Source organism: Doryrhamphus excisus, chromosome 3, assembly GCF_030265055.1.
Source record: "Doryrhamphus excisus isolate RoL2022-K1 chromosome 3, RoL_Dexc_1.0, whole genome shotgun sequence".
Classification (NCBI taxonomy): domain Eukaryota; kingdom Metazoa; phylum Chordata; class Actinopteri; order Syngnathiformes; family Syngnathidae; genus Doryrhamphus; species Doryrhamphus excisus.
In genome coordinates this window covers 20,531,146-20,545,017 of record NC_080468.1, presented here as the reverse complement: position 1 = coordinate 20,545,017, position 13,872 = coordinate 20,531,146, and the positions used below count along the sequence as shown (strand labels likewise).

Genomic DNA, 13,872 nt, shown 5'->3' with positions numbered 1-13,872 from the left:
GGGTGTGATCAAGGCTTTGTTGTGATTGCACGCTTGATGTCTGATTGTGCTTGAGTGTGTTTGTTTATCACACTGATGGTCGTTGAGATTGTACGGGTGCATTTAAGACTAATGAGGTCCTTGTGTGATCCAGACAGCAGACAAATACGCTGTAAAAAATGACGCTGGCATCGTAAAGAATGTTTGGAACAAAAACGGAAACTTGTGTGCTGTTTGCACCACTTTTTCATTTTTATTTTTTTCAGTGCAGACCGCCCACAGCCTAAAAAATGACAAACATAATCGTTTGTGTAGTTCTCTTTGAATGAAAAGGATAAATATACAAAATGTGGAGCTACATACTGTCACGATATTTCCCCAGTATTCCCAATCATGGTTCCGTGCGTCATTGGAAAGTGGACTAATTGTGTTTGTCAGAGAGAATTGGTATACTGTGTGCAACATTACTGTCTCATCTTGTGCGAGATTAAATCCAGAAAGACAAGTCATTGGCATTCACAGTTTTATTCCGGTTTATCGTCGCCATGGCTTTACGGCAAATGAAATATAGTAACTACAGTAAATAACACACTAATAATAATAGTTTCCATTTGAAGTATTTTTTGATGCCGTGTTATGTATTATCCAGTAGTGCTAGATGCAGATGCTACTTTCATGTGATGTAACATGGGGGCCAGTTTCAGTACAGAACATTCATCCAACAAAATGGGTAATTTCTTTGCATATGAATACATGGATCTTAATGCCAAAATACTGGTATACGTCTCCTTGGGATTTTCCCTTCAGGGGTGGCCACAGCAATTCAATCTCCTCCATCCAATATCCATAAACTTCCTCTTTGGTCTTCTTCTACGCCTCCTACCTGGCAGCTCTAAACGCAAAATCCCTCTACCAAAATATTCACCATCTTTCCTCTTAACATGTCCAAACCATCTCAGTCTGGCCTCTCTGACTTTATCTCCAAGGCCTCTAACATGTGATGTACTCGTTCCTGATCCTATCCATCCTGGTCACTCCCAATGGGAACCTCAGCATCCTCATCTCTGCTACCTCCAGTTCTACTTCCTGTCTTTTCCTCAGTGGCACCGTCTCTAGACCAAACAACATGGCATTCAACAACAAAATACTGGCATACCTAGTATGAGGTGTGTATTTCAGAAGCTATGCAGTTTGATCCTTCTAGTGTGTTTTGTGTCATTTTAAGTGTTTGTGTGTGTGTGTGTCTTTTGTCATGCTCTGCAGCTGTGCCAAGCCTGGGGCATGTTTATTGTTCTATTCAGACTTTGCGGTGACCGCAAAAAGGTGTTTTGCTTGATTCGGAGCAGCTTGTTCTGGCTGCTCCAGGACCCGGTGATCGCAGTGGACGGAGATTCCCCAGAAACCTGTCGGTTGTTTCATTTGTGTTGTATTTTTTAGGAGCAGGTTTTTTTGTGCAAACAGGATGCAAAAACACCTCAAGAGTGCAAGAGTGAGTCGTTTGATTCCCTCCTCCCACGCATGCGGGATGCACTCAGGTGTGCACACGCTCTGTTCACTTCCTCTCATGTGTGGAGAGAGAGGGGGGGTGGGGGGGAGCAGAAGGAAGAGAGAGCTGCTTTGCGTCGGGTAACTCACCGTTCCGTCATCTTTTTGTTTTCATTCAGGCATTCTGAAGTCGTATAAATATTTGAGTCAAAATACAAGCGAGCCACATTTGCACAAAGCTAAACAAAACAAGAGTGAAGGAAGAAAACACTGGCAGCCATTCATAATTGAAAACAACAGTGCAATGATGACTACTTGGGAATGGCAAAGGAATAGTATGTAAAATAACAGCTTCATGGATTAAAATAGCATCTGTGGTTGCCACAGTGACCCTGTATCACCTCCTCTAGCTTGATGTGCTCTTCCTGAAGCAACGCTTGTTATTCATTAGTATAAACCAATATGTCCAATACTACACAAATGAATATTTATTTTCAACTGAGGTTCCACTTCACTCAAACAAGAAAGTAGAAAAGTAGATTGGTATCGGTAGTGGCCAATAAAAATTGCAGTATCGAACCTGACAAAGTGATATCAGGACATCCCTAATAGTAATAATAACAAAATAACATTTGTAGTTATTTACCTTGCAGCGCCTTCACCTGTCAGTCAAAGTGACTCCTTCATCATCTTTATCTCCACACATGCAGGCCAGACCAATCGATTGACAACTCCAGCCATAATCAATAGAGGGTAGAGGTCACACGCGTGCACACACACACCTCCCCTCATACATGTGAATGAGTCGACGCGGATAGCGGCATTGGCGAGCGCAGTAGCTTAAAGCGGCGAGCATCTGGCGCTGATAACTTATTGATAATGACATGTGAGCTGTAATTGGGCTCGTCCTTAACGAAGAACGCCACTTACGGTGTCTCGTTTAATGAGGCTGGCAGATTGTTAATAACGCCCTCGTCTAACGGCTTGTTTTTAGGGGCTCATATAGGCCGCCGATGACCGTATGAGTGAACATGTGGAGGAGCAGCAGCGGGAAGTCCGTAACATGCTAGCTTTGAATCCACTCGTTAGCGCGTGTTGTTAGCATGCTACCGCGCCGTCATCATTGACAAGTACTAATGGCTTCATTTGCAAATCTCGTGGAGAAAGTTTCTCATCTAATTACTTTGTTTTGGAAGGTCACTAATGTATTACAGATGCCAGCGCTTTGTAATCAGATTACTCCAATCCCATTAAAAGCGTTTCTTTTCCTTCCCGCACCCCCGGGGAGGGGAGAGAAAGAGCGGCAAAATTGATTAGTTATACTCACTGATGGATGTTTTCACTCATAACATGAGGTCAGAGTTTACGTAAGCCGCTGTCCTCATCACACACACACACACACACACACACACACACACACACACAGTCCAGTAGGGTGACTGAACCAGCCAAAATATCCACTGGAGGAGAAATGTCAAACGTGAACACATGCAAGCATGCAGATCACATCTTTGATTGCTCACAAGGAGCTAGAATGCTTTGAAAGGATTATGTAGTACGTGTTGTGGAACATGCACCTCGATTGCTAGCTGTCAGTCTAACGGAGCAAAGGGGACAGTAGCTGACTTTCTGACATTTGTAGCGGTAGATAACATAGGTTTCATATGGAAGGATCGGCCGATACAGCGTATATGTATACATATGCACTCAATCACATGTCATAATATGTTACAAGATTAAAACATGGTGAGATTTCCCATTCAGAACCAAACTTGCCAGCATGTGGCTATTGGCATGTGCATGCATGTTTGTTTACTTCACGTCATAGAACAACGGCATGAGACCTCTTGTCAGGTATACAGTCACTCTATGGGAGGAGGTGGGGCTGCTAGCATACACACACGGTGTAGCAAGAGAGCCTTGTTAGGAGGGAAAAAGATGCTTGCAAAGCCAGGTGAGCTCATCAACACCAACAAGCCAGTATGCTGAATTTGTGGTGGTGACATAAAAGGCAACACAATGAACTCGCCCTCCTCAAACAGATCCACCCGACCTTACACATAGCGTTTCAGAGCCTTAACCCAAACAGTCAACAGTCACCGAGATGATTAGTTGGCAAAGTAAATACACGGAAAATATACTGTTGTTTAATGCAGTGGAAATGCTGCAGATGTTAAACAGTACAAAGTTACCAATGGCAGTTCCATAACTTTACAGTGAAAAATAACATTCATTCATTCATTCATTTTTTACCCCTTATCCTCACGAGGGTCGCGGAGGGGTGCTGGAGCCTATCCCAGCTGTCTTTGGGCGAGAGGCGGGGTACACCCTGGACTGGTGGCCAGCCAATCACAGGGCACATATAGACAAACAACCATTCACACTCACATTCATACCTATGGACAATTTGGAGTCGCCAATTAACCTAGCATGTTTTTGGAATGTGGGAGGAAACCGGAGTACCCGGAGAAAACCCACGCATGCACGGGGAGAACATACACAGAGATGGCCGAGGGTGGGATTGAACTCGGGTCTCCTTGAAAAATAACATGCTAAAGGGAATATTATTATGACATATTACATGTTATCATAACATTAGTGGTTTATTAAAAAAAATATTGACACATCATTTAGCGTCAAACATTTTAAAACACACAGACATTGTTGTTCACAGGCATTGTGACCTGGACCCAATCTCATGCATCGTCTTGTCTCAAGAGCCGGATGTTTCACACATCAGAATGAAGTCCTCATATTTCAGTGGACTGCAGCCAAAACCCTTGGAAATACATTGAAAGGGCTAGTACATCCCATTATGATACATTCTGTGGGTACTTCAACATTGATCTCCTGAATGTCAATAAATATAAGACGGCTGACATTTTCAGTGGTGAAGTACGGTGCCTTAAAGGTTTGATTTGAAACATCTCTACAACTCACACAACAGTACAACCTTTAGCACATGCATATGCAGTAAAACTGTGGGACAGCAATCCAACAAATGTTCGATTTTCTTGTCAGTTTTCACTCCTGTATTTATTTTTTCATTATTGAATAAGCTATGTGGGATGCAGTAAATTCGGAACTCCTCAGGAGCACTTGGGATTATGACCAAGGGATTATGACGAAATAGGTGCCGAGTCTGGAAGATCTAAAAAGTGCTTGTTATTGTGTGTAGCTGCTCTATCGGAGTCCACAAGTCATTATATCATAAACCAAGACAGCAATAGAAGGTGCTTTTTCCATATATGCACATGCATCTATATGTCTATAGATGTGTTTGGCATTCCTAAATGACTTTGAATGCAACATTTACAGGTAAGTGTATATCTGCAGTTTGCAGTGAACAATGACTGCTTCCCTGTTAACATACATTTGACCTTGTATGTGTGTGTGGAGCATTTCAATGACTTCTGAGCAACGGAAGACGTTTGTGTTTGTTTTTATTGTGAGGACGTTTTTGTCTTCACGGGGGACATTTTGGCCGGGAAGCATGCGCATGTAAGACTGAGTGATGTCCTTCACTTATCCGTCTCTCACTTATCTTCACCAAATGAATGCACGCTCACGTCGATGCGCACCGGGGCCTTCTCTGAATGTATGCACACACGCACACGTACACACACACACACACACACACGCATACATATGGACACACACGGGTGGTTGTAAACATCTTGAAAATATAAAAGTTTTCCGACTTGTTTTGGTGAGTCGGTCACTCACTGCAGGACTTCTGTGTTGTTGTTTGCCGCATGCTGAGACAGATGCCGTATGTGTGTGCGTGTCCGCGTGTTTGTGCGCGTGCGCGTGCAGATATCCGCAAGTTTTTGTGACTGCGCATGGATGCGGATGCCAGCGTAGGCGTGAATGGATGAATGAATGACTGAACTGAAGAACTCCCAGCAGTGCTTTTATGGAGCCGGACCCCCCGGGGCTTTGTGGAGAGACTGGTGCACAAGCACTGACATAAACAACACAGCCCCCACCATCATATATGAATAATAGAGGAGCGAGTGGACTCCAAAGGAGGCTACACCTCCAAAAACACAAGTCTTGTATGGTATGTTTGCTGTTGTTAATTGCGAGCCTTTCTGTGTGCGCGCATGTGCATGCGATGCGTTGTGTGTGATTGCTTGACGTGGCGGTGCGTGCAGACAGCAATGTCAAAGCGTTCAATAATGCAGAAGGCCCTTGCTGGTTTATTTATCAGGGTTAAGCGGAAATAAATGAAACAACAGCCAGATCCAGTTAAGAGGGGGGGGACGGGGGGGGTTGAAGGTGAGCGGCAGATAAAGACGAGCGCGGATGAAGACAGGAGACAAAAGGGGGATGATGCGACGGACGAGATTAGAGCTGCACTGCGGAGTAAATGAGCTGCACCTCGACGCCATGCTGCGCTAGCTTGCTGTTATGTGTTTGTGTGTGGGGGTGGGGTGGGGGGGTTGGCAAAGTGAACGTTGGAATCCTGAGAGTTCTGAGAAATCAATATCTGCTGAATATTTGATCATGTCCAAGGCCTTTTGACTTGTAGAAGCTAAAGTGAGCAAAGTGAGAGGAAGACAAAGTTCAAACAAAGTCGTTTTGATGAGTTGCTTCTCGTGTGTTTCATGAACGATTCCTTTTTTTTTTTTATTGATTTTTGTTTACCTGTTTGTTTATATGCATAATTATTTTACACTTAATTATCTTACAAAAAAACAACAGGAAACTAAGAGACTTCACCTGCAGGCTTTGATAAGTGGTACTATATAATCAAAGCTGCATCCAGCTCAACGAATATGATCATTCTAGACCCGACTCAGCGGTCTGGAAAAAAGTTTATTGGACTTTTAAAAGTTTCTTTTTCGTCTCAAATGACAAATATTACCTTATTATAACCTTCCATCCTGGACCTCCATGAATCTGACTGTACTTTCCTATTGAGTGCACCACTTCCCTGCCCTCCTCCTCCTCCTTCTCCTCCTCCAATACTCTGCTATCTGCAGCTATTTGCAACGTCTTTCTCATGCGGCATGCAACGCATTTCCTCACAGTCCAGCAAACACATCCACTTCCTTCTAGAGGCAGCTCTCGTGTGCACAAGCAGCCCGGAATGAGGAGGCAAAAGTGGGAAATGGAATAGAATGAGCCAGCAGACCTTTGGAAGAAGAATAATTTCTTCTCCGCTGAAGCAGAGGTGGGCAAACCTTTTGACTCGCGGGCTGCATTGAGTTAACAAAATTGACCGGGGGGCCAGACTATATATTTGATACATGCACACTATTTTACACTTCAATTTATAACAGTCCGCTGGGAATTTTGTTTGTCTTTCACTTTATACACCAGACCACGTCAAATATTCATTTTACGCCATTTTACAGGCTTTTTTTTAGATAAGCTCCAGCATACCCACGACCCTAGTAAGCATAATAATTTTGTAATAATAATTTAATTGGTATAAGCCCAGCCTGGCCTCTTCAGAAAAAATGCATTGTGGGAAGCTAATTGTCTCTCTTCACACTCTTGTCTGTCTGCACCGCCCATTGTTTTCTGCGTCCTGATTGGCTGTAGACCATTGTCGATCAATCTCCCCCATGCAGACCTACCTTGTCTCGTGTGTCATCCCTAGCTTGCTTGCTAGCTACCTTGTCATCTTTGTACGTTTACGTAATACTGTCAATGAAATATCGTTTCGAATGTGGAGGACTGCAACAGGAGGAATACTGCAGCAATATGTTTTAACAAGGCTACAAAAACGCTACAGTACAGCGGAACGGCACCAGAACGAAAAGGCAAAGGAATGAAATACGAGGGAGTCACTTAACAATTTATTGTGTCCCGAGATAAGCGGATAAAGTCTATGGTAATGGCTTTTACAGCCTTAAAACACATTTAATAATTGTAAAAAAATGAAGCTTCTTTGTGGATTTCAATTATTGTGGGCTATTTTGGGAAGCTATCCCCCCGTGATAACGAGGGCAAACATTATGGAACTGTCATGGAACAGTTCTCAGTGTGATGTGGTGTAGTTTTAGCACCACAACAGTAAAGGTAATGTTTAATGTACACCTTAAAAGTCAGCATTGTTGTCTTCGTAAAAGCAGGACAAGGGTGAAGCTGGCACACATTCAACACTACGCAACTTGGTGACACAGGTAAAAGCGAGAATGAGAACGTGATTGTTTGGGCAAGAAAAATTAAACAGAGAAGAAGAGAAGCAAGGAAAAAAAAAAAAGATGTGTGGCGAGTGTAAGTAAGAGAAAGTGACAGATCGCCCGGCTGATTTAGGTCAGCAATCAGAGCCCTGCCACTGTCTGTGAGATTGTGTGTGTGTGTGTGGTGGGTTGGGGGGGTTGATGGCGTGAGAGAGTATGTATCTCCCCCACTAAAGGTCTCACACACACACAAACACCAAAGAATCCCTTCTTAATTGGATCGGGCCCGGTTAACATAGTATGATTCATTTAACCTCCTTGCACTGTCTGTCTCTCACAAGCACACACACACACACACATATGCAAACATGTCTCACCGCTAAAGCACACAATAGCGTCATTGTGCTGCCTGCCTTCTGCTAAGCAATCAAATGTGTGTGCGTATGAGCGAAGCAAGTGGGGGTGTTTAAAACAAGCGCACCTCACCGGCTGACCTCTGCCATCGGTACACAGCATTAGCTCTCTAATATAGCGTTTGATTTAGTGGCCCGGATTCACGCAAACATGACCTCAACATCAACTTAATAGACACATTCGCACAAGCTGAGCACACAAACACAAAAATGAGTGCACCCCATTGGGGGTGTCATTTTTTTTCACGAGTGTAAATTCAATTTGTGGCACCTTCTGTGTATTGTGGATATGGTATTTGTTGCTTTTAAATGTTTTTCTCAATTACTTTTTTCTTAACATTATTAGAGCCCTGTGGATATGAATTAGCACCCCTATAGTCACCTTTACACTCATATTATTCTGTTTGCACAAGCTATGGTATCACTGCAGGGATCACATAAAGGATGGGCACCACTTGCATAGCAACCTATAGAGTTAACTAGTTAGCGTCTCCAATTTACTTGTTTGAAACCTAACCGTTTAAAAATGGAGTATGGAGGAATGACAACGTAAGAAGCCAAAAATTAAATTTTTTTTTTTTTTTGTCATGTCGGCTCATTTATGTTTGATTTTAGTTTAGTTTTGCTTGATGGCGGCCATGTTTTTCAACCATAAAAGGGGCTAAGAGCATGTTGACTATTCAAGTCAATCTGACTTCAATAAGTGCGCCAATACCCGGTGTACGGGTAAGAAAATAGCACAGGTTCACTCTTTAGTGTGCAGCGTGTTCCACCACGGAGTGTCTTTTTCACAAGAATGCTCATTTAACTAAGATGAAATGTGTAATAGGACACCATCAAAGAAGACTCAAAGGAAACATAGAAGGACACACTCAAGGAGACATGTTGACATTCACATGAGTGAGAAGGTTCAGTGTTCAAAGACAGAAAGGACAAACAATCAACCACAAATCCTTTTTAGTCACCATTTAAGCGTCCTAATTGCTTCCAAAACTACACAAAGGACGTCATTATCGTGTTGTGTGTGTGTGTGTGTGTGTGTGTGTGTGTTTGTGTTTGTGCATAATGTGTGTATTTGGTAGAGAAGATTCATTAGCGGACTGGCTGTTGACTTGTTCACCACTAATCTTCATTGTTGTCTTGAACATTGGCTACATCTCACCCCACATCACCCCGGTGCCAAGGACACCCCACCCTTTCCTCGCCTTTCATTGGCCTGGACATCTCATTAGCTCGCTCTGCATCGTTTATTAAGTACAAGCTTGATTGTGTGCTTGTTTTGTTTTGCATTTTTTTTTTCCACATGACTGTATACTTGTTTTGTGTTAGCGAAATCTTCTTACTCCTGAACCGTTGCACACAAAACGATTAAATGTGTCAAAACATGCACCCCCAATGTGTCGCCTGTGCTGTCATTTTTCGGACAGATTCACCACATGATGGCACTGTTATGAAACCCAAAAGTCGGATTGACTTGAAAGTTCTCATACATTACAAAATTCATGTTATGTATTAATCATTCAGTTATTGCCGTGCTCCTATATTCCCGATGTGATATAAATCCCCTCCGCTTCTTATTATATATCGATGAATTTAAGGGGTGGAGGGGTTGATAATTGAATAGCGCCCATTACAGGGTGGGCTCGGTCTCGTTTCTACACTTTAAACGACCTCAAGTGGATTTGCGGGGGTAGGAGGCCCTTTTTTGCCACCCACATGTACGTATGTAATTGTGTGTGTGTGTGTGTGTGTATCCGGACCCTAAATCGGTAGCTCCGGCCCTGCTCACCAGCGGCGTGATATATGCAATTAAGAAGCTAATTAGAGTAATTAATTCAGCCAGGGCCGGGGCCCAGCCTGGCCCCTATTCACAGCTGCCATAATCCTTCCCACACACACACACACACACACACACATATGGAAGAACACACACTCTTTGTGTGTGTGCGCTGCCAGAGAAGTCTGCGATGAAGAAAAGGGTGTAAATAAAGAGCGAAAAAGTGAGGCGTTGGGTGCGGCCTAATGAATGAAAACAGTGCGCTAATTCATCAGCGGCGCCCCCCGCTGCTCTCTTGGTGGCACTGCGAAGAGGAGAAGAGGGCCCCGTTGTGGCCGGTGGCATCTTACCTTTTTTTTTTTTTTTCGCTTTATGATGAAGAATGGCTGCTCTGTTTTATTGCTTTAACCTGTATTTATCCACTTTAGCGCGATACCTCGCTTGGAATGCCACGGTTCTATAAAGACAAGTCCATTTTGGATGATTTGAGGCTTTAATAAAGATTGAAGGCCTGTTTTTATTCTATTTTACAATGCAAAAAGCCAAACAGTGTGGTTTGTTATTCCTACATGATTGATACACATGTACTCGGCCTGTGTTCTCCCTGAAAAGTGAGTCAGTCATCCTGGGTTTGTTATTTTTGGAGCGCAATTAGGAAACGTGTGATGAAGTGCAGATCAGAGCGGCTGCTGGGTGGTTTACGACATTTGGAAGGTGCTCCTCGGATGACTTGACGCAGTAATCGAAGACGGTTTATGAAACCTGGACCATAAACGAGTGTGTTGTTGATTCAGTGACATGCAACGCCAGCTAGCACGCTTTTTGGACTTTTTAAAGCGGTTTTATGAATATAAAAGCTGTGCGCTGGCTGTGTTGTATCAATACTTTCATTTCCACCAAACTAGCTCGTATTTGTCAGACGGTCTTGCCAGCAAATATCACCATCTGTCATGTTTTGGCATGTTGTGCAAACATGGCTTCCAAGAGAGCGGTGAGTAGTCCCAGGAGGACAACTTTAGAGGTTTTTCTTTTCCTATGGGAGGATGATTGGTGAATTTTGATCTAGAATTCAGCTGTTTCAGTTTTCAGTAACAGTACCAGAAACCTGACCATGTCTACGGCCCCTCTCAGGGGGTAAGAAGATGAAGTCACACTTTTGCAGTTTTTTTGGTGGACCAGAGGGCGGAAGATTTCCCCAAATGATGGAAATTGTGGCCAAGATGCTCAACAGTACCCCTACATTTGTGATGCTTTGACTTTAATGCTGCGTTTTCAGTGTTTGAGAAGGGCTTGAATCTTCTCTTGCTCACCTAGGATGCCTTTGGCAATTAAGTAAATTTACTAAAATAGCTTTACATATTTAAAAATATAAAACAATATTCAAATGATCTTTATTACTATTCCTGTTACTGACAATAATCCAATATACATTCATTCATTCATTTTCTACCGAAAATATACTGTTGTTTAATGCAGTGGAAATGCTGCAGATGTTAGACAGTACAAATCGCCCATAAGAGAAGTTACCATAACTTTACAGTGAAAAATAACATTCATTTATTCATTTTCTACCGCTTTTCTTCACGAGGGTCGCAGGGGGTGCTGGAGCCTATCCCAGCTGTCTTCGGGCGAGAGGCGGGGTACACCCTGGACTGGTGGCCAGCCAATCACAGGGCACATATAGACAAACAACCATTCACACTCACATTCATACCTATGGACAATTTGGAGTCGTCAATTAACCTAGCATGTTTTTGGAATGTGGGAGGAAACCGGAGTACTCAGAGAAAACCCACACATGCACGGGGAGAACATGCAAACTCCACATAGAGATGGCTGAGGGTGGAATTGAACCCTGGTCTCCTAGCTGCGCGCTAACCACTCGACAGCCGTGCCGCCCAATACAACATACAGTATAATAATAATAATAATAATAATACGATTTAATGTTTTATAACAAACCAGATTTTTTGTTGTTTGGTTGTTTTAATGTAGCAAAGTGTAAAAAAAACTAGCCACAAGTTTCTGAAAAAACTAGAAAATTCACCTTGGAAGTTCTTAAAGTTGTCCTCGAATTAGAACGTGCACCCGTGCTGCCTTGAGCCCAGCTACTAATGACGCTAATAATACTAATGATGTGTGTACTTGTACTGCGATGTGTTCCCCGCAGAGGTCTAAGGACATAGAAACCCGTTCATAAATTGTAAAATGGTCTTTAATGAGTTGAACCGCTTAGGGTGGAGACGCAGACATTAGGGAGGAGACAGACAAACGTGCAGACAAAGGTATAGACGTGTAAACTTGCACTGACGTAAACACACTCTGAAAACCGAAGACAGACTGATGCATTAGCTGCATAAACACACCTACACATGTGAAAACCACACACACACACACACACACACACAAACACACACTCCCGGATAGAGCAGCTAAGAAAGGAGACAGATTGCCATATAGCTTGAACACACAGCTTTGAGCAGCCTGCTTTAATCACAGAGGAACTAAACAAACACAACTGTCATCACTCGCTTTCTCTTACTGTTATGCGCAGACACACACACACACGCACGTACACACAGCAGACAGTATATAATTGCACTATGCCTTCCGCTGTCCATCATCCTGCCCTTCATATTTCGCCCTCCTTCTATCCACTTTCTTTCTCAGCAATCTCTCCCTGCAGCAGTATGCAGGCACACATGTCAAGATGTATTATTTCGCCTGGCTGCCTCTTATGTATGTGTGCGCATGCATGTGTGTATGTGTGTGTGTGCGCGTGCACATGTGCTCCTCCTTTTGGAAACAATAATAACGGTGGGGGGGGGTTGCGAGTGAGAGAGAACAGACTGGACTGGTGGAGATTAGCAAAACATCTCTGAATTCCACCGCATGTGCTGCATGTGTTATAACAACAAGGACACATGCCCGCACACTCAGAAGTATCACAGTCATGGTTCAAGGACGTTTAGAGTAACATTGTGCCCGCATTCAGCTACATGCTAGTCGGAATAGCTCATGTATTAGTGTCTCCCTGTGGACACGGTGCTGGTGGGAGAGAAGTCATGGATTTAAGTTCGAGGAACACGGTAGTAAGCTGCTTTGAAAGTGTTGTTGTCGAAGTTACTTACATATTTCAGCAAAATCCATTTATTTCCACTTTTTGGACCTATAAATGTGATTATAATATTGTATTCTCGTGTTAAATGATGCCCCAGTTTCAGATCATGAGCTTTACGCATTCGCAAGTGAGCCCTAAAAGAAGTTTGGGATGGCTGTGAACGCTCGGTGTCAGAGGGCGTTGCAAAACTGTTCCTTTGTGATGTCACAGAGGGACAGGCTTCCTTATGGGCGTTGCTGTAGGCGCGATACACTCTTTGCCCTCCCCCAAACTCTGCTGCTCTGTTTACGAGGCAAGCTCGGGCAGAAGTTATCGGAGCAAGAGAAAAATATTTTCATCTGTCAATGTAATTTCACACGGGATTGTTTTGTATTGCGTCCACAGAGACTTGAGAGAACTACACTGCTAACTGTCTCGAACTCGGTATTCCCGCAAAAAACGTGTAATGACCACATTACCACTACCGATGTTGTGCTGCCAAGATTCGTAAATGCGGTGCCCTCACGTCCGGCTTCTGAACTCCACTTCTGACAAAGTGTGTCCGAGAATGACTGCTCCTCCTCGGGCAGGCAAGGTTGGAGGAGCACCAACCTTGGTGCCGACTTGTAAGTCAGGGTTCGCCAGCAAGTAGCTCACGACCTGCCAGTACCTCCTAAACACGTTTCAATTAACTCTCCAAAAACTTTATTCATTTATTATCAACTCCCATACCCACTATATTAGAAAGTGGGCTTCGTTTGTAGTTAGGAAGCACTTTGGCCGTGTGACCAATCACAGCGTAGCGAGCGGGATGTGGGTGGAATAAACTAAAACAGACCGTTTTTGCAGGAAGCACAAATCCAAGGAAATACAGATGAAATAGGTTTAGATTCTGGAAGATCTAGAAAGTTTTCTGTGCGGGTTATTGTGTGTAGCTGCTCTATAGGAGTCCACAACAAAATACAAAGGGTCGAAAAATTA

The 13,872-nt window shown here is 43.4% G+C and overlaps 1 protein-coding gene across 1 annotated transcript in view; it reads left to right on the top strand.

The window, feature by feature from the left end:
- The window catches only part of efnb3b (ephrin-B3b), a 72,168-nt gene that overhangs the window by 38,170 nt on the left and 20,126 nt on the right, over positions 1-13,872 (top strand). The gene's annotated exons all lie outside the window — the stretch shown is intronic.